General features: G+C 42.0%; 1 protein-coding gene and 1 long non-coding RNA gene across 2 annotated transcripts in view; one reads left to right on the top strand and one right to left on the bottom strand.

The window, feature by feature from the left end:
* The window catches only part of LOC145445863 (uncharacterized), a 126,924-nt gene that overhangs the window by 66,676 nt on the left and 37,147 nt on the right, over positions 1-23,101 (top strand). The gene's annotated exons all lie outside the window — the stretch shown is intronic.
* Positions 1,719-8,421, bottom strand: LOC145445874 (uncharacterized). Its single transcript, XR_013917127.1, has 4 exons — positions 7,992-8,421; positions 7,577-7,670; positions 3,097-3,262; positions 1,719-2,215 (listed from the first exon to the last, which is right to left on the bottom strand). It is a non-coding gene; the product is annotated as an uncharacterized LOC145445874 (long non-coding RNA).

The raw sequence follows: 23,101 nt of genomic DNA, 5'->3' as shown, positions 1-23,101 counted from the left end.
GGACATAGGGCATAGTAGCTTGCTACGCCTCGGAGAATTGTACGGTGCTCTTATGCATAAGGAAACGAGGGAGGAGTTATTGGTGTTTCATTTCCCGAATACTAATTGTACATTGTGGAATTATTTTTTCACCGAGGGTATCATTCATTTGAACTTTCGCATGCGACATGATCCGACTATCGATTTCGTTTATGTTCATTGTAATATCATTGAGCCACAAGAAGATAGCGGTAGGCTCTTACCGTTGTTACGCGTCGTACAGGTGAACAATCGTAAATCATTTTCGAAATATTACACGAAGCCTTTTTATTTCCCTGTTAATATAAATAGGCTAGAACGCGTCGAAATATCGCTACTTGATGAGAAGGGTGAGAAAATACCCTTTCGAAGTTCTCCTTCGAGTGTTGTATTGCATTTTCGTAGACGGGGAGTTGCATTATGAAATATATTCATATTACGTCACACGAGTCTGATTTTACTATCGATCTCGCGAAACCGATAGATTCTGGTGAATGGGAGATAGGGCTTGCCGAGTTGTCTTTTAAAAATAATTTTCAGCCCACGTTCGAGCCTTACGACGGCTTATTATGGTACGTGAATGATGCGGAAGGCGATAATAATTTTTATTATTTCCCGGCTGGTGATTATCATGATAAAATTAGTTTGATGAAGCGTATCAATCACGATCAGAAAAAAGCACGATTTATTTGGGTAGATGGTTCTGGTCCGGTCTTGATAGCGGGACCTTACAAGAGTTCTAGCGGTCCGAGACTTTTTATGGATAATAGAAACCCCGTTCTCAGAGGAGGCGCTCGTTCGGAGGTAGAGCTAGATGGTGGATTACATAGACGAAGAAAAATTCACTTTCAAGGGGAACCTGTGTCCGTGACCAACGTTTTAGTTTATACGGATGTCATCACCCCTCAAATTGTAGGTGATACGAGTGCGCCTCTACTACGCAATATCCGCGTTACGACAGGAATAGATGAATATCAGCATATGCTATTCAAAAAAATATATTTCTTTCCTCTGAATACGGAGCGAGTAAGCGAGATACGCGTTATGCTTCGTAATGATAAAGGCGAAGCTATAAAGTTTGGGAACGCACCTCTTCATCTCACACTTGCTTTGAGACATCATGAGGAGTCATTATTGCTGTGATCGGGAGGCGTTCAGAAACTATTATCACCAACAGAGCGGTGGTGATATCAATTTTTTTCGGGGTAAAGTGCAGAGAGGTCATGGACTTGGAAACTTATTTCGTTCGTTCGGAAGAAGCGTTATGCCCCTAATTTCGAAAGGTGCAAAATCACTCGGGAAGCGTCTACTACATACCGGTGCGCAAGTAGCCTCTGATGTTCTTAATGGAGAGAATGTCGGCGATAGTCTTAAAATACGCGGAAAAGAAGCCGCTGGGAACGCTCTCGATTCTTTACTGAGAAAAAGAAAAATGCCAAGACGGAGTCGTAAGATCACGAAAAAGAGACGTCGCAAAGATATTTTCGATTAAATATATATTACACGACGATAAGCATCATTTGTTACTTGAGACTTGATAGATGGCGGAGTTAATTCATGTACAGTCCCCAGAGGGGGTACATCCCTCATTGGATTTATTTCACATTCCCGCGACACAGACTAGCGTTGAAAAGAAAAGAATCATCAAGATAGCACCGATTTCGAACAACTCCAGCGTGATAACATTCCGCTTTGAGGGGTCAGAAGACTTTATCGATTTGAGCGAGAGCTATTTCTTATTTCATTTACAATTAAAGAAAGGTGGCGAAGCAATTGGTGCCGATGATGATGTTGGAGTTGTAAATAATATCTTGGATTCCTTGATTTCTCAACTACAAATTAAAGTCGCTAACGAAACTTTGAAACAAGATATAAAAGTACAGTGTTATTCGTCCTATCTGCACAATTTATTCACTCCGCTTGACGTGCAAAATACCACACTGAGGGCCTCAGGATGGAGAAAGGATACTTTAGGAAAAATGGATACGATCGGTGGAACTAACGCCTCGGCTAACAAAGGATATTACAACAGGAGTAAAGCCTATAAGGATGATAACGTGGTGGAAATACGTGCAAAAATCCATCACGGACTATGTCTGCAAGACCGCTACATCCTACATGACGTGCCTCTCGAGTTTGAGCTTACCTTGAATCCGAAAAGCTTTTTCATGATGGGAGATGCTACCGGTCAATTCACCTTAACGAAAAAGGAATTACAGTTATGTAGCGTACGAGTCAGCGACGATGTGAAGACAGCGATGATGGTTAATGCCCAGGCGAAATATCCGTATATCGACATGAAATTGATCACCCGAACATTTGCGGCTGCTACGACGCAGATAGATATCGGGAATCTATATAGCGGGACTCTACCTTCTCGCCTAATCATCGGAATGGTAGCTACGAAAGCCTTTCAAGGAGATGTTACGAAAAATCCTTATAATTTCATACACAATAATATGCAACGACTCGAACTGAAACTGAACGGATTTCTGATTCCGGAGGGAGGTTATGAGCTAGATTTCGATAAGGGTCATTACACGGAGCTTTACCATAACCTGATTGAGGGTACGGGTGCAATGGAGAGAAACACAGGACTCCTAACACCTGAAGAGTTCGCTAGTGGTTTCTGTCTACTGGTTTATAATTTGCGCCCTGATGATTTGGATGATTGCTTTGACTTACAAAAGAGTGGTACCTTAAGTTTACGGATCACATTTCCTGCTGGCGGGCTAACAGCGGAAACTACTTTGCTCTGTTTCATGGAATTCCAGAAGCTATTGCAAATCAGTAGCAGTCGTAAAGTGACCGTGCTATGAACGGGGATGAAATAGACCAAATATTGTGGTGCTGCGAGTCAACAAAACATATTTTCCTTGGCACATTTCCTATCGATCGACTGCCGAGGCGACCCCCTCCTCCTTATGCTATCGTGATCAATTATGACGAAGCTCGAAAAATCGGAAGTCACTGGATATGCATTTACGCGGATGAGGATGAGACACATTTTCACGATAGTTTTGGCTTAATGCCACTGAAATACGAGATTGCCTGCTTTATAGAACCAGAAAATTATACCTGCTCTATAAAGCGTCTGCAGCACAAACGTTCCAGAGCGTGCGGTCATCATTGTCTAAGCTTCATCGTCCATAAGGCGCGCGGATGGAGTACGGAACGTTATTTAAATTCCTTCGGTGGAGATCATCGCAAGAATGATTCGATCGTGCGACGCTTCGTCAAGGAGCTGAAGCAAGAATATGAAATTGTGTAAATGTATATGCGAATAAAATCAATAGTTTCAAAGTTTGCTTAGTACGTTTAAGGGCGCTACGTTCATTATAGCAGTCATCTCAATCAGCAGTAGCGACTTGCTTTCGGTTAGGTGATAGTGGCTACATATTACCATTATCTAGCAAGAACCAGGAATTTGTATTGAGTGACTTCGCTCCTACAGCAAACGCAGCTTACATTACGGCGGTACTGAACATCGAGTAATAAGCGGGACTAGGCAGGCTACCCTTAATACGAATTTGCATTTTGCTGGTACAATCTATGCTATAGTTGAGCGACTTTGATACGACCTCAGCACACTTTTTTTGATATAGCTGCGCAACGATCTAGACTTGAACGTCGGCGTCTGGGACAGATGTGATGTTATAGCCCGCAGTTGCATAGCGTTTTAGGAGGTAAATTATAGCATAGACATAGGTTATAGATTTAATTCACTGTCGGAAAAGCATCAGTGCACTAGCTATTAAAATCACATATCTAAAAGCAGCAGCTTATGGACTTGTAAAATCGACATAATGCAAATCACATATCTAAAAGCAGCAGCTTATGGACTAGCGGCTTCATATTATCATCATCTAGCAAGAGTCAGGAATTTGTATTGAGTGACTTCGTTCCTATAGCCCCGATTGAGTGACTTCGCTCCTACAGCAAACGCAGCTTACATTACGGCGGTACTGAACATCGAGTAATAAGCGGGACTAGGCAGGCTACCCTTAATACGAATTTGCATTTTGCTGCTACAATCTATGCTATAGTTGAGCGACTTTGATACGACCTCGGCACACTTCTTTGATATAGCTGCGCAGAGATGTAGCCTTGAACGCTAGCGTCTGGGACAGATGTGATGTCAGTGATCTGAAATGTTATAGCCCGCAGTGGCATAGCGTTTTAGGAGATAAATTATAGCATAGACATAGGTTTAGCTATAGATTTAATTCACTGTCGGAAAAGCATCAGTGCACTAGCTATTAAAATCACATATCTAAAAGCAGCTGCTTATGGACTTGTAAAATCGGCATAATGCAAATCACATATCTAAAAGCAGCAGCTTATGGACTAGTGGCTTCATATTATCATCATCTAGCAAGAGCCAGGAATTTGTATTGAGTGACTTCGTTCCTATAGCCCCGATTGAGTGACTTCGCTCCTACAGCAAACGCAGCTTACATTACGGCGGTACTGAACATCGAGTAATAAGCGGGACTAGGCAGGCTACCCTTAATACGAATTTGCATTTTGCTGCTACAATCTATGCTATAGTTGAGCGACTTTGATACGACCTCGGCACACTTCTTTGATATAGCTGCGCAGAGATGTAGCCTTGAACGCTAGCGTCTGGGACAAATGTGATGTCAGTAGGCCCATTTACATGACGGTTTAAGTCAGCTTCGAAGCTGACTCGTCGACCCGACTCTCTCGTATTCGATGAAAAGAGAAAGGCAAACTGCTTCAAGTCGACTCGAGCCTCAAGCTGTTGTGTAATGTGGTTTACGATCGGCTTGAGTATTTGGTCATCGGAGTCCGGCGATTTTCGTTCGACGGCGCTGTTTTTTGCCGCGCGGGCTCTTGGCATCGTAATTCATGTTTTTCATCTGATGTTGAGAAATTGGGCAAACATGGCAAGGAAAAGTGGGGTTACTTTGTAAGTGCTCGCTTGTTTACGATGGAATATATCATATGTAGTATACCAGTACCGGAGAGTAGCAACCGTGCTCTTTTAGGGCAGTTTTATATTTGATATTTGGCTGCGACGCTTCGATCTGTAGTAGCCTATAGTTGCTGTCATCAGCTACATAAAATGGCTAACAAGGTAAAACGTTGCATCTGTATTTCAACTTCTCAGACTACAGTTCGGAAGAGATGTAGATTGTACCGGTACTACAATTCGACTATGACATGCATAGTGAACTGATGGAAGAAGCGGCCTTGCAGTGTGCCATATCGATACGGGAATACATGAACGATTGCTGCATTTCGTACATAGGCCTACTGTTCCACTGGATAAACTGATGTGAGCGCGCATGTGATGGGATGGAGCTGGTGTCTCCCCGGGTGGATGATATGGAGATTTGTGACTCTCCTGGTGATGATGAAGCGCAGCGGTGTTAGGATTATTGCTTTGTTTTTAGTTCTGGGTTATAGTGTTCTGCGGTCGTGCGGGTGTTCACGATTTTCAGCTTGCCGTTTTGATATTGTATTCATGGTAGCCTATGTGTTTGTGAGGGTGCTGAAATTGGCACTTCTCAAAGTTGAATTGGTGGTAGCAATTTAGTAGTAGTGCTCTATATTGCTCTTTATGACAGTTTTTATAGACATTCTTGGTATTTTAAACTTCCTATTTGGTATATCATGCCGACAAGATGCTTCAATAAAATCTCTGCAGTATTTCCTGTATCGTGAATGACTCTTAAGTCACCGGCATACATGGGGTAGTCTGTTACTGAGGAGCGGCCGAACAACTAGAGGCCACATGGGGTTTGCAAGTGGGTCACTTGAGTGTTAATGACCTTATTCTAATCGCATCGACAAGTGATGCCTGACATATCAAAACAGTCGTTACTCCCGCCTATACTCCACGGCCCATCTTCGTTGACGCCGAAAAAGCTAGCTGATAACTTATACTTGTTGTTTTCCTCTACAATCATGATATGAACAAGATTATTTTCCTCTACAAATATCGATATTATGAGTATCTCATCATCCTCGTTAATTTCGAGGATAAGAAACGTTTCAGAGTACGACCAAACACACATTGTCGTTGTACCTTTGCCCACCAAACTTACTACGAATATATATTTGTAAGAGGTAAAGCGACACCGGGTCGTCCACGATACAGCTTCCTGAAGGAACATGTAAACAGGGCCCTTTAACGAGTCAGCTTGGAGATGAGACGTGACGTCACTGGAGACGACTTGAACGCCAAGTCGAGTCGAACATGTAACCAGGCCTAGTGATCTGAAATGTTATAGCCCGCAGTGGCATAGCGTTTTAGGAGATAAATTATAGCATAGACATAGGTTTAGCTATAGATTTAATTCACTGTCGGAAAAGCATCAGTGCACTAGCTATTAAAATCACATATCTAAAAGCAGCAGCTTATGGACTTGTAAAATCGGCATAATGCAAATCACATATCTAAAAGCAGCAGCTTATGGGCTAGTGGCTTCATATTATCATCATCTAGCAAGAAACAGGAATTTGTATTGAGTGACTTCGCTCCTACAGCAAACGCAACTTACATTACGGCGTTACTATACATCGAGTAATAAGCGGGACTAGGCAGGCTACCCTTAATACGAATTTGCATTTTGCTGGTACAATCTATGCTATAGTTGAGCGACTTTGATACGACCTCGGCACACTTCTTTGATATAGCTGCGCAAAGATGTAGCCTTGAACGCTAGCGTCTGGGACAGATGTGATGTCAGTGATCTGAAATGTTATAGCCCGCAGTGGCATAGCGTTTTAGGAGATAAATTATAGCATAGACATATGTTTAGCTATAGATTTAATTCACTGTCGGAAAAGCATCAGTGCACTAACTATTAAAATCACATATCTAAAAGCAGCAGCTTATGGACTTGTAAAATCGGCATAATGCAAATCACATATCTAAAAGCAGCAGCTTATGGAGTAGCGGCTTCATATTATCATCATCTAGCAAGAGCCAGGAATTTGTATTGAGTGACTTCGTTCCTATAGCCCCGGCAAACGCAGCTTACATTAATACGGCGTTACTGAACATCGAGTAATAAGCGAAGCTAGCCAGCCTACACTTAGTACGAATTTGCATTTTGCGGGCACAATCTATGCTATAGTTGAGCGAGTTGAAATGATACGACCTCGGCACACTTCTTCGATATAGATATAGCTGCGCAAAGATGTAGCCTTGAACGCTACCGTCTGGAACAGATGTGATGTCAGTGATCTGAAATGTTATAGCTTCAACCTGCAGTGGCATAGCGTTTTAAAATGGGAGATAAATTATAGCATAGACATAGGTTTAGCTATAGATTTAATTCACTATCGGAAAAGCATCAGTGCACTAGCTATTAAAATCACATATCTAAAAGCAGCAGCTTATGGACTTGTAAAATCGGCATAATCTCAATAGTTAGATGCTTGCTACAACTCGCAATTTATCAACTTTAGGTCGTGAGTAAAGCAAGAATTCATAGACTAACATCCATCTCAAATCCGAAGTGCATACCCGCGTAATTATAACCAAATTTAGTGCGAATCTATACGGAAATGTAGCCTAAATCACCTGCGTCATTAGGTGAAGTGCATAGCGCGATAGTTGTGATAAATGCGAAATTTTCCGAGCGTAAATTGCGTATATGCGATGTCGGCGTTTTGATCTGAAATGAAATGAGCGAATTTAAATATAGGTGATAAACTATTGCTCTAGCTAATTATTATAACCACACCGAGATTCGAGTAATAAGCGAGCCTAGATAGTCTACCTTTAGCAGAAAACTTGCGTATACATTCGAATTTGTGCGACTTCGGCTATATTGCCGGTTAACATTATAGCCACGCGCAGGACTCACCATTACGTTAGCTATTGGAGAAATCTCAACGTAAATCAATCTGCGTTCACAATTCGCGTAAGCTAATGCTGCATCGAGAAATTATAGCTAAATTGAGTTTAAATTGACACGAAAATACATTGGTCTTACCTCAGCTGCGATACCTGCGTCCCTGCGCACATGGCAATACTTGTAATAGAAATGTGAAGTTTTCAGAATGCGAATTGCTTTACGTCGGAACTAAACATTCTAATTCGTAACGCCAGCGCGGCGTTTTCTTGGAAACGCAACTATATTTAGAATGTTCTAATTCCCATTATCGATGTGGCCCGACTTTTTGGAATCGCAACTATATTTAGAATGTTCTAATTCATATTGTCGATGTGATCCGACTTCTTGGAATCGTAAGCAACTATATTCGTGCCGCATTTACACGCGTCAATTTCTTGGAATAGTATTCGGCAATATGCGCGGTGCATGAGCTTTGCGTGATCGTAGGCCTTTATGGTTGCGATATCTGTATTATTAAGTTGCATTTGCAGAATTCCCCGAAATCATTGACTAATTAATGATGACACAGCTGTTATAGTCTTATATTTATGTGTAATAACTCGAAAAAGGTGTTGTCTCGGAATTTAAGAGAGAATCGGCGGTTATATTCTCAAAACAGCTCAATACGGGTAGTTTACTCAATAGCCTGGTGGTGAGCGACGTGACATTATACCCATCCAAGCCAGGTTCGATTCTAGCTAAGGTAAGTTTTGGCGTGGTAATGAGTGTTATAGGTGCAGCAATCGACATCGCGCTGGTTGATGCGGCGCTGTGCACAATATAGATGCGGCAATCAATGCGGTGATGATGTGGCAATGGATGATGTGGCACTATAGGTGTGGCGCTTGATGATGTGACACAGATGAATGTGGTATGTGATGTGCCAATGGGTGGATGATGTGGCAATAGGTGTGCTATAGGTGCGGCAATGGGCGTGCTATAGGTGCGGCAATGGGTGGATGATGTGGCAATAGGCGTCCCATAGGTGTGGCAATGGGCGGATGATGTGGCAATGTAGGCGTGGCAATTAAGGCGACGTGGCCTTCTGTGATTGGTGCGTACCAAACGATTCCCATAACACTACTTGCGTTGTAGCTGAACTTGGTTGATGTGTTCATAATGTCGAACCACTTGTAAATACCGGCAAACCATGCAGAAGCTTCTATAGCCTCACCTCTCCTCGCTCGCATAATACGCGCAACACTATTAGACAGAAGCTGAGCAGCAAAAACCTCCCGTATCTTTGCCAAACTTTGCATATGAAAATGTGCATCTGTCAATTTGCAGCATCTCAATTCCGTAGGTTCAAACAGCCGTAAAATGCCGCCATCGAATAAATTTACCATCCTTGTTGAGAAGTATCGTACCACCAGTGCGACTGGCATAGAGGTTGTTGCGTACGGTTTTTAACAAATGGGGAGGGTCGAAAATCAAAAATATCTCATGCTGGGGGTTGAATAGATTTTTGCATTTGTAAGGATACTCTAAGTTCAAGTTATTCAGCTCTTGGAACATCTTGCGATTTGCTCTGAGTCCATCAGCAACAAACGCAGCTACCCGAAATCCACAATCCTCCAAGATGCCGACACATTTCCAGAATATACTCTAAAGTTGAAATGAAGCCACCGACTTTGTTGCGTAGTATGCCAAGGGTTTGGAAACAGACGTTACCAGACCACTGGCATAAACCTGAAGAGCGGGTGTAGCTGGTTCATCATCATCTACAGGTCTTGACTCCCAAAAAAAAACGAATCCTACCATTCCATCTTTCGTTGTACTGAATACAATATTTTCTTTCACTGAAAATGCAAAAATTCAGAAGTAGTTAGACACATGAAACATCACAGTGAACAGCGTTGCTGAAATATTAGCGATGAAGTATTCGAAACAGCTAAAGTCATGAGAACACAATCTAGCCAATTTACTGGTAAATTTAAGGTTGCGTCCTGTCCGCAAGAGCAAATGCATTAGAAATTAACACTAGAACTACCGGAACTTCGAACTACCTAGAACTACCTTGTGGCTTTTTTGACGCATGTTGGATTTTCTTCGATTAAATGCATTCAACGGAGTTAAAAATCGGCACAAATCTCAACAAACGGCATCAGAAACCATGTTTTATTGCGCTCACAGGTACTTGCAATTTTTTAGACACACCTTAGTGCAATACTTATCTAACAAATCGCCGTTTTTTTGGTGTAACATATAAGTGTTGTTCTGGTGCGCATTTGGTATTTGAGCACGTTCTTCAAAAATTTGGAGTAGGTTCCAGATCCGCTTTAGCCACATCACCGTTCTTGGTTATTGCTGGCAAATCATAAAGCTTACCAGATAAGATTTGCATAATGCAATCTCGCTACTAATCCTCGATCTGCATATTTTTATAGTATCGGCATTTTGCAAGTAGAAGATAATTCACATTCTAAGAAAACATGCACAGACCATCGTCGACTTGTTGGTACCCTCATAGAATACTGCATTGCAACCTGGCCAATAATACCCCCCTTGTTTTGTTTCGTTATAACATTTAACTGGTCACTGGTTTCTTGTTTGTGTTGTTTCTGAAGGAAACAGTTACCTCCGGTGGAGTGAACTCAATATATATGTGTACTGTACAACTTCGATCTCTACACTGGCATCTCACCGTTATGCTTATCAACAAGATGATAGCTTTGAAAAGTGTGGCTACATGAAGCTGCCTGTGTTCCTTCTGGTCCTTGGTAGCTTCAAGCAACTTTTGACAATAGTGTCAGCTGGGACTCCGTTTGCTTCTCCGAGCGTATACAGCCACATTCACGTAACATTGTTTCAAGATGGATTACATCAGACTCTTCACATTACTATGCTCGGCAAATGTAGGCCTATAGATTATAGAAGAGTTGTTCTGTCCTATCATTGCCTAAATATGAGACGCCCTTGTACTACAAATACTTGGTAGCAGCAGCGTCCACCATATGACATTTTACCCCAATTACTTGCTGGCATTTCGACAATGTAATAAACGAAAACAATATTATCTTTATCGAGTCTACACCTTTTTTACTCCTTATGTCAATAGAAAGCTCATGACTTCCATAAATTTGTTCCTCGAGAGGGTCTGACTAAACAAAATGCACTCATACCCTCAGTCCTCACATGCATTCAATTTACAAGATCCAGCTCCCTCCCCCTCGAATATCCATATCGTAGACCAGAGCAAAGGCCCTTTGCCCTTGTACAACCCTAGTATATTTGTACGGACAATACAGATGTCGGCTTGGTCTAATGGTACATTTCAAATGTCATGTCCTGTATCACGCTGAGCTTCAGAAATATAATATTACAGAGCTTTGGTGACTCGGAACGAGGAAGATCCAAAGCCTTCTATTACAAGGAATGTTGTTGCTAACACAGATAGACCAAGTCGATATAAACAAAGTTTAGTTGTTATAAACGACTTTTCTGCGTTTAGCAGATACATAACCACTTTCAAGAATATGAAACTGCGATGCCTCAAGGTAGAAAAACTGTAATACGTCAAAATGGCCACTCGGTAGTTCTAGGTATTTCTGTGTATAACTTTTTTATTTGTACTAGATGAGTGATGAAAATCACAGGTAAGGTGGCCTACATAAAATAAATAAAAGTCAAGAAGTTTCAGCCGCACAGCGTAAGATATGACTGAATGCCAGCTCTTCAAAAATGAAAATGTGTCAAAAAAGCCACTTGATCGTTCTAGTGTTAAAACGAAACTCGTTTTGTCAGTTTTACCAGTCAACTACCATGGGAATCAAAATATATAGTCAAGGTAGCTTACCACTCTGTAGTGCTTATGCAATGATAAACAGTACAGTATAGAATCATTTCCTCACCTTTCAACAAATCAGATGACGCGAATGAAGTTCGCAAATCGTTAAATCGTCTTTTTAGTACATTTGATCCAGCCACGGATGTTGACGCATACTCCTGATAAATTTCTCAAGGTTTTCCGCCCATTCATAGGCCTATTTGGCTCCAGTGCAAAAACGTTTTGCTGGAACTTTAAACAAATGCGCATTGGCACAGGTTTTAGCACACCCTGGTATGCAACACTATCTCTCCATTCTGACGCAACCAACTATTCATCAATCAACTGTTAGTGAGAAAAAAGAGTTATAAATATTATAGTAGCCTTCAATAAAATTACTTTAGCTGTTAAATGGGTCTCATCGAATTTTCAGGTTGGCCACCCACCAGCAATAAGATTACTCCCACAAGCATCTTAATCAGTTTCGCTTTCAAGATATCAGATGGCGTAATTGATGCTTACAAATGTTCGAATCTCAATCTGTCTTAATTTTCCAAGCATTTTTACGCTCATCCACAGATGCAAAAACCTAAGCAGAAGTTTCATTAGACCTTAGTATGCAGTACTGTCTCACTATGCTCGCAAAACCTATTAACAATCCACCAACAAACGAAAAAACAGTGAAATATCTGCCAGCAAAGGTGATAGCAGTACTCAACCACGGTCAACATTACTCAATGAAGTGTACGCAGTCAACCTTATCCGCGCACACGCTGATTTCGGCGGGAGTAAACCTTACAGCGTTAGGGGGCGTGGCAGTTTCCAATCATTGTAAAATGTATATATATCATTGGGGTAATCGATGCAACTTCGGCGGGTGGAGGGGTGCTTGCTATATGAATCTGGCTTCTATATGCATCTGGTCGTTAAATTATGTGAATGAATTCTGTCAATAATATTGGTCGTTCGATATATTATAGTTACTACCCTCCGCCCACAAGATCAGAGTTAGCGGTAGAGCTGGTGGGGGATGATGAGTTCGAAAATACAGGGAGCGTAATTGAACATCGTTAAGTCATTATCATGTCCTACCGATAAGATTGTTTATCAGCCTTATGCCTGTGCGCACCACGGAGCTTTATAATCACCCCACATCAAGAAAAATATCATCATAGTGTCCTATATGGTGTCGACACAAGCAAATCTCACGGCTCAGTGAAATTGTATCACGTCACAATTTCCATTTGGCTACAGGCAATTTGACGGTCATTTTTGACCGACTTGCCGAGCATTAAATTTGGTAAAACGGATATCAATCGAAAGCTGACTCTGCACTGATTACGAAAATATAAATTTTATTTCGCTCGTGGCCCTGGAACTCCCACAATCAGCCTCGAATTCTTCATTGTTATGGAGATTGGCATTGGGACGCAACAATGCTGTCTGGCTCTTTTTCTCTTGAGCTCTCTCTCGTTTTGCCAGACAGCATTGTTGCGTCCAAATGCGAATCTTCATAACAATGAAAAATTCGAGGCTGATTGTGGGAGTTCCAGGGCCACGAGCGGAATAAAATTTATATTTTCGTAGTCAGTGCAGAGTCAGCTTTCGATTGATATCCGTTTTACCAAATTTAATGTTCGGCAAGCCGATCAAAAATGACCGTCAAATTGCCTGTAGACAAATGGAAATTGTGACGTGAATCAATTTCACTGAGCCGTGAGATTTGCTTGTGTCGACACCATATAGGACACCCTGATGTGACTGACTTTCCGAGGGCCAAGTGAGAGAAAACTGGTATTAATCGTAAGTTATTACGGTACAATCAGACAAATGTGAATTTCATCCTGCTCATGGCCCGGAAACCCACAGATCGGCATCGAATTTTGCATGGTATAACGCAGTGTTGGGATGACTCGAGTCATGACTTGACTCGAGTCAGACTCGAGTCACCTTTTTCGTATGACTTGACTTGACTCGAGTCACTTTGCTAAAATGACTTGACTTGACTTGACTCGGCGTATCAGAAATGTGGATTGACTCGTGACTCGGAGCAAAATTCACGAGTCAATTTCAAGTCATCAAGTAATCGGTGTGGATAAACATAACTGAATGTTGCATATGTTCGGATTGTTCGCGAAACGTTGGTGTAACCCGTGAGAGCGACCAAGGATTGAATGATCGTGCGTTTTACTGAGCCTCCATTGTTCTCTCACAAATAAATCGTAAACTAGTATAGTAAAGCAATTTCATACGAAAATGTCTATTTCTGTTCTCTGTTGTTACCTTAACCAAGCCTCTTGCTTTATTGAAATTGAATTCGAATATAGTTTTTATAGTCCTCAACCATTGGTACAGGCTCGAATTGCATCATATCAGTTTGTAAATGGGTAATGTATTGCAACTTTTCAATTCGTTTCCCGAGTCTCTATTTTGGCTGGTAACTATAAACTGATGAGGCTATGCAATTACTTACGTAGCTTCGAAGTTCTAGGTATATGTGAGCGATACAGCGCCTTCTTGCGTGTATATTCAACTCTATATTCGTTCATCGGTTCAAAATCAATGACCACTCAATCTGTATTTCTGACAGCTAGCAAAATGTAATGACGTAATCATGCCTCAGACTTCGAAAAGGCAACTTGACTTGAATTGTGACTTGACTCGTGACTTGACTTGACTTGACTCGACTTGACTCGAGTCACCTCCAAAAATCGAGTGACTTGACTTGACTCGAGTCACCTTCGAAAATCGATTGACTTGACTTGACTCGAGTCAAAATTTGCAATGACTCGAAATGACTCGTGACTCGAAGGTAGTGACTTGATCCCAACACTGGTATAACGTCGGGAATAACGATGCCGCAGTTCAGGAGCATGTGAGAAATATAAAGACTGTTAAACCGTCGGCAGGCAACGAGCAATGCGCTTGGTCCAACAGCAGTCCGCAAATTAGCAGCACCATGTTGCTGTAAACCCGGCCGACAACTTTTACATGTATAGGTGTCGCGTTGTCGACTCTATTAAAATTAAAATTTGAGATATGCTGCTCGATCATAAGCAGCCGGTACGTTATTTCGAAACGTAAGTGAAGCGACGCTGCCGTGGTGTTCTCTCTCTTACAGTAAGGTAGGCTACTACTAGCCAGCCTTCAGGACTACCGGACCACGACCCAACACCGACCTCGCCTTCAGCCACATGCCACCTCATTGCGCAGGGTTGCATTTATAATATACAAATTTTCCTTACTTCTAGCAATTTCTGGTAGCATTTCCAAGTACGAGTACCAATAGACGCTATCCCAAGAGTGTGGCTACTTTACTACTCTTCAAATTACAACGAAATGTCGGTCTTGTCGTCTGAGTCTCGAGTCATATGACTTGGTTCGAGTCATGTGCAATGACTCGAGTCAAAGTCGAGTCAATACACAGATTGACTCGAGTCAGTCAAGTCGAGTCATTTTCGTATTTTGAGAAAATGACTCGAGTCAAGTCGAGTCATCAGAAAATCGTGACTCGAGTCGGACTCGAGTCATTACAACCCTGTCATTTTGTCGCTTGCGTCTTATATTCTCTGCATTACTTTTCATTTAGTGCGCATGCCTCTTCTTTACTTCGCCTAGGCCAGTGGTTCTCCACCATTTTGACCTCGCGGCACCATTTGAAAATAGAAATAGTTCGCGGCACACTTGGTTCTCAACTTTCTTGGCTTACGGCACCTGAGAAGTACCAAAATACTTGGCAGCAATGTTCCCTCTAATTTTTTTCGAGTATGCACGCGCACTCACCAACTCACAACGCGGCCCTTGAACAAGAGTGGGTAATGACTAAAAAAATTTAAAAAAGTCATCACTTCGGCATTTTTGTGCGCAGCTTAGATTTTCTGTGCACAGAGACCGCGTCACCACTGCGCGATTGCGCGCGCGTGCAGCTTAAAGGAAACAGTGCTTAACTGCAACCACAGTCGCAGCGGGGTCTCTGAAGAGGTCCTTCTGCCTTTTCGGAGCACTCAACTAGGATTTCTCAGCTTCAAAGAAGAAATTATGGTATTTTCTATATCTGCTGACATGTTACAAATACGTCTACGAATGGTGTCATTTGACACGGGAATCATTTTAAATACTTTCGTAGCTTTGGTCACAAATATTATTTTATAATTCTAGTGCAGTGGTTCCCAACCTGGGGGGCGTGAAAGCATCTGTAGGGGGGCGCGAAGAAGCGGTCAACTGAATTTTTTTGTTTTACCTCCAATCCACGCGTGTTTCTCTATATATAGACCGACTTTGGGCATCCCTAAAATACGGAGAAGCGGAGACAGAGGAGGAAGCGGAGAACGGACCCTAAAACGCGGAGACGGCGGAAAGAGCCAAAAATACCGATTCCTAAAAGACGGAGATAGCGGAGGAAGCGGAGAGCGGAGTTTTCGCTCATTGACCTTTATAGACACGCGCATACGCGACTCTAAAACGTGTAGACGGCGGAACATATAAACTTTCGAGCTAAATGACAATTAAAAGACAACGTGTAAAGCTGAGATCAGAATCTATGTAAGCGAATAGTCAAGCCATTCGAGTTCGAGGGATAACGAAGCGGACGGTTATAATATACTGAAAGCGGAGTTCGGGGCGTAGCGAAATATATTTCGAAACAGCAGAGAATACCGGAGAAGTCATCCATACGAGTTTCAGGCCAATTTGGTGACTGATTGCCAATCGATGAGCTGACATAGCGGGCCGTTATAATATACTGAAATCGGACTTCGGGGCGTAGCGAAATATATTTCGAAACAGCAGACAATAACGGAGAAGTCAGCCATACGATTTTCACGCCAATTTGGTGACTGATTGCCCAATGCCCATCGATGAGATGACATAGCGGACGGTTACAATATACTGAAAGCGGAGTTCGGGGCGTAGCGAAATATGTCTCGAAACAGCAGAAAATAACGGAGAAGTCAGCCATGCGAGTTTCAGGCCAATTGGGTGACTGATTGCCCAGCGATGAGATGACAGAGCCGACGGTCATAATACTGAAAGCGGAGTTTGGGGCGTAACGAAATATATTTCGAAACAGCATAGAATAATGGAGAAGTCAGCCATACGAGTTTCAGGCCAATTTGGTGACTGATTGCCCATCGATGAGATGACATAGCCGACGGTTATATTACTGAAAGCGGAGTTTGGGGCATAACGAAATATATTTCGAAACAGCAGAGAATAACGGAGAAGTCAGCCATACGAGTTTCAGGCCAATTTGGTGACTGATTGCCCATCGATGAGATGACATAGCGGACGGTTATAATATACTGAAAGCGGAGTTCGGGGCGTAGCGAAATGTATTTCGAAACAGCAGAGAATATCGGAGAAGTCAACCATACGATTTTCACGCCAGTTTGGCGACTGATTGCCCATCGATGAGATGACATAGCGGACGGTTATGATATAGGCTACTGATAGCGGAGTTCGGGGCGTAACAAAATATATTTCGAAACCGCAGAGAATAACGGAGAAGTCAGCCATGCGAGTTTCAGGCCAATTTGGCGACTGATTGCCCAATGCCCATCGATGAGATGACATAGCGGACGGTTATGATATAGGCTACTGATAGCGGAGTTCGGGGCGTAGCGAAATATATTTCGAAACAGCAGAGAATAACGGAGAAGTCAGCCATACGAGTTTCAGGCTAATTTGGCGACTGATTGCCCATCGATGAGATGACATAGCAGACGGTTATAATATACTGAAAGCGGAGTTCGGGGCGTAACGAAATATATTTCGAAACAGCAGAGAATAACGGAGAAGTCAGCCATACGATTGTCACGCCAATTTGGTGACTGATTGCCAAAATTGCAATTGCAAAATCACTCATGTATTTTAGGCTTTGATGTAAACATTGAAGTTGCAAACCACTAAGAATATCCCTCAAATTCTCGGCAGCGTCACATTTTTTTCGACCTGAACATTTGCTACGTGTCAAATTGCTGCAACAATAAATACAGCCTACCTGCATACGTATTTGATAGCAATATGGGAAACTAGTAATATTAAAGACAAAATTCATTAGTGAATTTGAAAAAAATTTCGCGCTTGTCGCGATTACATCATTATTACAAGTGCTTCATTCGTAGCTGCATGACTGCTCGCGACTCGCAGGGTTGTAACCAAGTCACAAGGCTCCGAGTCACAAGTCTATCTCACTTCTATAGTTTTGACTCTGGTCAAGTCGAGTCATTTTCAATTCATCACCGAGTCAAGTCGGCGAGAAGAGAGTCAATTCCGAGTCTTGGTTTTATGACTCTAGTCCGAGTCCAAGTCATCGTGTTGACTGCTCACTGTGCTCATTCTCCAGTTAAAATCTTGTTAAACCCACTTTTTATAACTCGGTTTGGTGATATCGAATGGTTCACATTTATAACATACTCCTTTTCCTCACTTTTAGCAGTTTCTGGTCGCATTTTCAAGTATCAGTACAAATAAACGAACTGCCAATAGTGTGGTCAGTTTACTATTCTTAAAAATTACAATGAAATGTTGGTCTTGGCCGCCTGAGTCTCGAGTCGTATGACTTGGTCCGAGTCATGCCCAATGACTCGAGTCGAGTCATTTCCGTGTTTTGAGAAAATGACTCGAGTCAAGTCGAGTCATCATAAAAATCCTGACTCGAGTCATTACAACTCCGGCGATTCGGGTGCGTGGAGTAAGCTGACATGAATATAGAGATTAGTCCATAGCCCGCTGAAAATATACCATGGACATTTCAACATGGGTATTTGGCGCCTAGTTATTTCCTTACAACTATGCACTGGAATGCGGCCGTAGGCTACATAGGTCATCAAAATGCTGACGTCAATAGCCAAAATGCCCTCTTATTTTATCAGCCACCTCTATTAGTGTTTCGTGACGGTATTACTTTCCGTCTCAGGTCAGAAGATTTCAAAAGCGTAATTGCGCCAACAACTATTGACGACATGAAAAGCAATTATCAACAAATGATGAATATATTGGATAAGATTTTCCAGGTAAATTGGAACCTACAAATTCATCATGATTCAGCATTAGTAGTAACCGCTATATCATTCAATTTCACCAGTCCAGTGGAGGTGACAAAGATGAGCTGACCAAGCTGCTTAAATTACAGTCTGAACTTTCGGATGCCAGAATTAACCGCCGACAAAAACCGGTTTATCTGCGCTGCTGGTTCAACAGGTGCGCATTATGAATACCGTATTGCTACTTCATTTAATATATGATCAGAAAACATTACGGTATGGGATGGGAAAGCATAACGGAATAGAAATGGGTGTATTTCATGGATGTCCTTGCCTGATGATTTCAGATTTTTTTCGCATGTAGGTTTACACTTGAACAATATGTGTGTGTTTCAGGCCCACGACATAGAGACCAAGAGTCAGAAGCATGATCCTCCACATTTAGTCGTCGCAAGACATCAGGATGGTTCGATCCAAGGCTGGATTCTGGCTGTGGGGGAATCAATTCCTTGCGGTGATGAAGACGCAACGGTTTTCGATGTGCTGATCGATATGATGGCATGTTATTATGCCTGGGATGTGTCATACCCCAAGGAATTTCAAATCCTGGCATTTGTTCAGAGGGTTGTTGTTGGCGACAAAAACACCCAATATGTCTCCGAAAAATTGAATAATTTCTTTCGGAAATTTGAACACTTGCAGTAAGGGCATATACAAAGCCTCTTTCTTTGGTTGGTTAGTACTGTGCAAGTTTTTTACAGTAGTTCATACTTAACTTTATCTTGGCACACTGTCTTGTTTTATTTTGCAGTATTTCGTTAATGTACATCATTCCAGTAGATCAGTGGACATATAAGCATGTCCCGGGACAGCTTTTGACACTTGAGCATAGGGGTTGAAGTCTGCCTTATGCTGGGTAAGCGTTACATTTAGGTGTGGATAAGGGTCAGTTTGGTTATATCTAAAGGTTAATTTGAGGGTTGTGTTAAGTTTGTGGGTTATAAAGTCATATGCGGCAGTTACTTATGCTTATAGTTACCGCATGCTGTAATGACTTCAAACAATTATTTCATGCTGTGCCACAATTCATTATTTCTACTAGCAACAGTCCGGTTTCATTGTGCATAACTTGCATTTGGTATTGCGTTTTACATTTTCATTTTATTGATTTTGTTGTGATGGTTTCGTTTAATCAATGACGATTTCATACTGTCGTCGATTTTTAATATGATGGTTTCATTGCAAACTATAGAATGATTTTTATGCTGCGTTACAAGCGGCTGTTGTGTGCCGAGGATGCCAGATCACTTGGTAATTCATTTTTATCACTGCGGGTAGAGGTCGTGTACGCCAGATTATTTAGTGATCAATTTGAAGAGCTACAAAGAGGGCCATGTAGGCGATATTATTTAGTGATTATCTGGGTCCATGCACGGTGTAGAGCACTCCTATATGAGACAACACGTCGTTTGACAACGGCTATATAGAACAACACAGTATTTGACAACGTCAAAACACAACGCGAAACATATTTTCAGGTGTTTAGTTTTTTACACAAAACGCGTTCTTTTTGGTGTCGTCACCAACGGGAAAAAATTTACAGTGTAGTAGCAATTTTGTCGAGATCGAGGCTGTCACGGGTCCAACGAAATCGTCTCGTGAGCCTCAGTCTATCAGGGGGTGTCATATCTACGGAAGGAATTTAAACATACGCCTAGCTTAAAATCCCCCAAATAAACATATAATTGTAACGAACTACTTTCATCCAGTTCTGCCATAAAAATTTAAAAACCTTGTGCACACAGTGTATCTTCCGATACAACCCTAAAGCCAGATTCCCCCATAAAAAATTTCAAAATTCACCCCTAGGGGGAATTCCCCCCGGGGTGGGGACCACTGCACTACAGCATTGTCGATGTAATTATAACCGTCGCATCGAACAGGCCAAGCACGATCGCCACAAACGAATACGAAGGCTTTGGGGCGTATACACGATGCCAAACGCATTTCCACCCATGTCGTATAGCACGCGTGATGAAAGCAATACCCCACTCGTTCTCCTGGCAGGGACAGCCACACGCAGTTCAAACCCCCGATAATAACCGCAGCGGCGAGAATTTTGTTAGCTGATGTAATAAGATCAACTTTACTTCTCAATTCTCAAATTCGTCCTAGCCTACGTTTTAACGGTAGTGCCGACAGGCTGCCTAACAATCACAATGTGGACGTCTATTCTTTGTAATTCGAATTTGTAAACGCGAACATCACTTCCAAAGGAATTCATTTTTCGGTGGTGATTAGGAAGACGATGAGGATTTGAAAACTGCATTGTCATACCGGCGCCGCCATGTCTGCTCTTCTCTGCGTTCAATCAACGCAATGTGCAAAACTGAATTCCACCTTCATGGCAGGCTATATGTCGGGTACAGCGAATTCGCGGGGGTATTGATTGCCTGCATGACAGCAATTTTGATTTGTCAGATGTACTGTGCATTGTGCAAACTTCATATCGAGCCCGTTTTTGATTATTGATCGCTTGCTATGGAATAGAATTATTTAGCGCATAATGTCGAAAATTTCGAATGAATCTCTCGCGGCACACTTGCGAGACGTAAATGGCACTCTGGTGTGCCGCGGCAGATTTACTCACAGCCTATTTTGGAAGCTAATTACGTTCAACATCTTCGCGAACCCCAGAATAAAGGCGAATTACCCCCAGGTTTAGAACCACTATCTTTGAATAAAGCATCCAAACGACCTAAAACTGCGACTCTATGAATACCGTTATCTTGTAATTGCGATTACAATTAGACTTCTTTTTGTAAATGAATGTTGTTGTTTTTTATTTTTTGATCGCAGTTTTTGCGAGGGCGGTAGTCCCCATATTAAAACCAATATATATGACACTAAATCGCGCGCAGCGCGAAGAACAATTTCAAATAGCAAAAATCTGCCCAAAATAGTCTTGTTTAGGTTGATTTACAAAAAAAATATGAGCTTACTTCAAACGTTCAAAATTCCGGACATTTAGGCATATTTTAGAAATTCCTCCCGGACGCAGTTTTAACAGTGAAATTCCGGACATGTCCGGGAAATTCCGGACGTATGGCAACCCTAGTATAGCCTATAGCGCGCAAGCCACATACCGGCTCTCTTTATGGTCGATCGTGACGCTGAGAGAAATATAAGTTGGTAATTACCAAATATAACGAATCAAAATCAATCTTAATATTCTGTCTGACATTCCAAGAGGAACATGCTTTCGTGACGTTGTAATTAGCGCATGCAATTAGTACGCCAGTAGTATATATGCCTTGACAGTGTAATTTTGGTAGTCGAGCCGACACCCAATAACGGTGTTGTAGAGATGTCATGGTTTTCCAGGCCTGTACAGACCCAAGCCGACTCGATAAACGGAATTCTGATTTAATCCGGATCTGGTTTCCGTCATTACTGTTAAAATACGGATCCAAGAAATTCTACATCAGGTTGAGCAAGCATCTAATCCACCTGTCGCTGATAGGTGGTAGCCTACGCATCGAAGTATAGGCTACTATTTATTCAGGGTCATCATGTATGTCTTGTCTACTTTCGGTATACTCACTGAAGTGGTTTTGATTCCAGGCTACTTCTACAAAAGTTTTCAGCTTTTAGGGCAAAAGTGGGCCTAGAATACACACTTATTAACTTGGAAATCGTTACTTATATTAGTAATAATAATATAATAATATATAGAGCGCCGAATATAACAATGTAGCATTAATACACTGGGGCGCTGTAAATAAAAGGCAATGAAATATAAAAATAAACGATATGTATAAATGATGGAGTGCATAATTATAGGGCGGAATGAACTCTGCTGTAGTTATACTTGAGTAGTAATTTATGTCGTTAATCCAACTTCTACTTGAGCGGCAACGACCATTTATTGGACGACCCATGGTCGTCGATATTTCGTTAGTTAGACCTTAGTCAATGCATTGCGGTTTGCTACTAGGAATTCTTTGAAATCACGCTATACAGTGAAAATATTTCAAGGTGTTACAGAACATCAAAGTAAACATATACATACAAAGACACTATTCATGCACTCTTGAAATTTAGAATCCTGTCCCGATCCGGATCCGCCACTCGGAAAAAAAACATGTTCTATATTTTTTCCTTGATATATTTGCGGCAATTAGCACCAGCGCATGATATACATTCACACGATACCATATACCATGCAGGGCTTTGGAGCAGCCGTAAATTTAAACTGCTCCAGCTCCGGCTCCGGAGCTCTCTTCTATCATACATTAGCTCCGGCTCCAGCTCCGGAACCGCATTATTACCACTGCTCCGGCTCCAGCTCCGGCTCCGGCTCTGAAATTATCGAATGGGCCTATCTATATCAGGGGGGGCCAACCCGCGGGTCAAATGTGGCCTGCGAGAGGTTTTGCGTGGCCCGCGAGGTAATTTCC

The sequence above is a fragment of the Botryllus schlosseri genome, chromosome 9 (genome assembly GCF_051294905.1).
Source record: "Botryllus schlosseri isolate E-star chromosome 9, Bs_hap1, whole genome shotgun sequence".
Classification (NCBI taxonomy): domain Eukaryota; kingdom Metazoa; phylum Chordata; class Ascidiacea; order Stolidobranchia; family Styelidae; genus Botryllus; species Botryllus schlosseri.
Note: the sequence above shows the minus strand (reverse complement) of the source record. Positions and strands in the feature narration are given on the sequence as shown.